This window comes from Camelina sativa, chromosome 7 (genome assembly GCF_000633955.1).
Source record: "Camelina sativa cultivar DH55 chromosome 7, Cs, whole genome shotgun sequence".
NCBI classification, from domain to species: Eukaryota; Viridiplantae; Streptophyta; class Magnoliopsida; order Brassicales; family Brassicaceae; genus Camelina; species Camelina sativa.
In genome coordinates, this window is record NC_025691.1 from 31,904,259 (window position 1) to 31,907,242 (window position 2,984).

Here is a 2,984-nt window from a genome sequence, read left to right on the forward strand (position 1 = left end):
AAAAAAAAGAGCTATAAATTAAATTGGAGGATATATGTGTTGGAATTCAATCATTGATTAATCCTCAAATTTGGAAATAAGAATCTTTGTTTGAAAGAACAAAGTAGAGAGTTGAGCCCTTAAGAAAGAGATCGTCACAAGGAAGAAAGAAGAAATCACATTAGAGGAAAGAGACAAAGGGTAATTGGATTTGGGCCAGTTTTTATTAGCCCATTAGTGGTCACAATTATGTTGAAACAAATATGAGCGCTTTAGTTACCAATCTTTCTCAGTTTCCCTTGGTTTCTAGGAATCCAATTGATAACAATTACTCAAGTTCACTGGAAATGGCCAAATCTAGTAGACACAAAAGACCTTAGCAGCTTTTAAATAGAAATAGTCACGACAACCAAGAAAGCTTGAAATGTCTCTCTTTCTAGCGAAGTCTCTCTCTTGTTTTTTCTTTTGTCTGTTGTTTTTTAATAAAGGGTCTTCAGCTAAGAAATTTCCGATAAATATGTTTTTGGAGATTATAAATGAGAATTCCAACATAAATAGTATATATATATATATATATATATATATTAAAAACATATGAAAATTGTTATTTCTCAGGCAGATAAAATAATATTTAGTCATATTATGCTACCATCATCATAACCACAACATAATCCTCCCGATAAACACTCGCCATGATCATATTTTGCTTCACTACAAAATACAAGGCAACCTAGTGGCTGTGAGGAACTACACGCCACTGAATCGAAGCAATAATCATCCTGCGGAGGTTGAGTACCTATTTATTAATACAAAGAGTACACCAATATATGAGTAACTATTTTCGATAGGAAAAAATCATGTTCATAACTAAAAAATGGATTATAAAATACACTAATGACCAATTTATCTAAAAAGTATAAAATATATAAAAATAGAATTTTTTTTGTCAACCAAACACTAACTAAAAGCTAAGTCCAAAATTGGTAGTGCAAACAGGAGGAAAATAATTTATAGATGAAATTGCTGAAATTAAAGTTCTAGAAGACCGAGCAAGGCAATCCACCTTCAAATTCGATCAACGTGGAATCTTGGACAAGGAAAAGTGAGGGAAGATGACCCGAAGAATATTGAAATCGTTGAGAAGATGAGAAAAACGGGTCAATTTTCAGGAGCCAAATAAAAATAAAATTTATTTACTCGTTTTGTATTAAATGTTAAATTTTCTAATAAAAATATATAAGAAAGGAAACAAATTTTGTTGTTTTTTTTGAATCTTCAAGTGAAATGAAAGTGAAAGACGATGCAAATAAAAACATTGACATATGTCATTTATATGTCGGTTTGGGTTTACAAAAAAGTGGTTAAAGTTTAGTTTTTACAATTAACCAAAATTATTTGTCGGTTTAGGTTTACAAAAGAGTGGTTAGAGTTTAGGGTTTAGATTTTACAATTAAACGAAATTATATGTCGGTTTGGGTTTACAAAAGAGTGGTTAGGGTTTAGATTTTACAATTAAACAAAGTTATATGTCGGTTTGGGTTTATAAAATAGTGGTTAAGGTTTAGATTTTACAATTAAAGAAAACTGTATTTTAATTTGGGTTTATAAAAAGAGTGATTTGGGTTTAGATGTTATAATTTAAAATTATAATATAATGTTTAAAATTAATAATTATAAAATTAACTGATATACATAATTTATTTCCTTAATCAATAATTTGTTTTTTTAACTAAGATGGGGTGAATAAGAAGAAAACCCAAGAATTGTTCTTTTTTTTGAATAGAATTAAATTGAAAAGAAAATACATTGAATGTTATTGTTTTTCATCTAATTACGTTTGACCAGGGGTAATATGATATTTATAGTTGTATAACGTATATATATATATATATGTATATGTTAGTTATTTTATATGTTGTTTTAGATTTAATATTAAAGTTGGGAAACTCAGAAATGCCAATCTCTTGAGATATATTTTTAAAAATGTCACTCGCCTAAAATCTTTTTAAAAATGCAACTAATTTATTTGGTATTTGCCAATTCTAATTTACCATTAGTAACACTAACAAGTAAGTCTTCAATTATTTTATTCGAGAAAAGTCGAACGACGGTCATAACTCATAAGCTATGGACGGTTACGGACATGACCCGTCGTAAATCGGTGGTGCTTACTGTTTAGGATCCGTCTAAGTACATGACCCGACTCGAAACCCTTTCCATTTTAAATTAATAAATTATTGGGCCACAAATAGGCCCAAACATTGCCCAATAATGTTTTTTTCTCTTTAATCCCAGCGTCCGATCCGATGAAACAATTTTCCGACGCTTCGCCTGTGACGGAGACCTAATTGTCGCGTTCCAAGAATCTCCGACGGACCTTCATCTCTCTAGGTTTGATTCGATTTCCAGGATAATTATGTATAATTCATCATCGAGTCTTTTTTTTTTTTTGTGTCATGGCCATTAGTAATTTCAATTATATCATTGCATAGTTAAGCTAATTAGATATCATCGAATTTGTCGTGGCCATTAGATATCTGAATCTTATGTGATGATGTTTGGAGAGAAGATTTGAATCTTTTGTGATGATGGTGGAGAGAAGATTATTATAAGATAACTAAAATAACTAAAAGTCTTATTAGCTTCTTCTCGAGTGTAGTCTTATTAGCTTACACAACACTGTGTAAATAGCTAAGATGTTACAAAGCCTAGCTTCTTCTCGAGTGTAGGTGTCACACAAGTTGTGTGTATGTATGAACGAACTAGTTTAGACCAGATTTTGTTTATTTTTTGGGTTGGATTTTGTGTGAGTGATAATGCTATGTCCTGTGTTAACTTTTTTGCATGTGTAGTGGTAGGAATTTAAAATCTGATCATAGAATCTGGTCATGAGACATCTTTTATTTTTGATGTGCGTGATTCTTCTTGTGCTGAAGCTCTTCTTGCTGAATGGAGAAGTTGTTCTGTGTTTTATGTTTTTTTTTTTTTTTTTTTTTTTTTTTTTT

The 2,984-nt window shown here is 30.3% G+C and overlaps 1 long non-coding RNA gene across 1 annotated transcript in view; it reads left to right on the forward strand.

Annotated features, from left to right (window-relative positions):
* The window catches only part of LOC104703762, a 2,484-nt gene continuing 1,769 nt past the window's right edge, over positions 2,270-2,984 (forward strand). Inside the window, exon 1 of the long non-coding RNA XR_754243.2 lies at positions 2,270-2,370. This is a non-coding gene — a long non-coding RNA (uncharacterized LOC104703762). The remainder of the gene's footprint in view (positions 2,371-2,984) is intronic.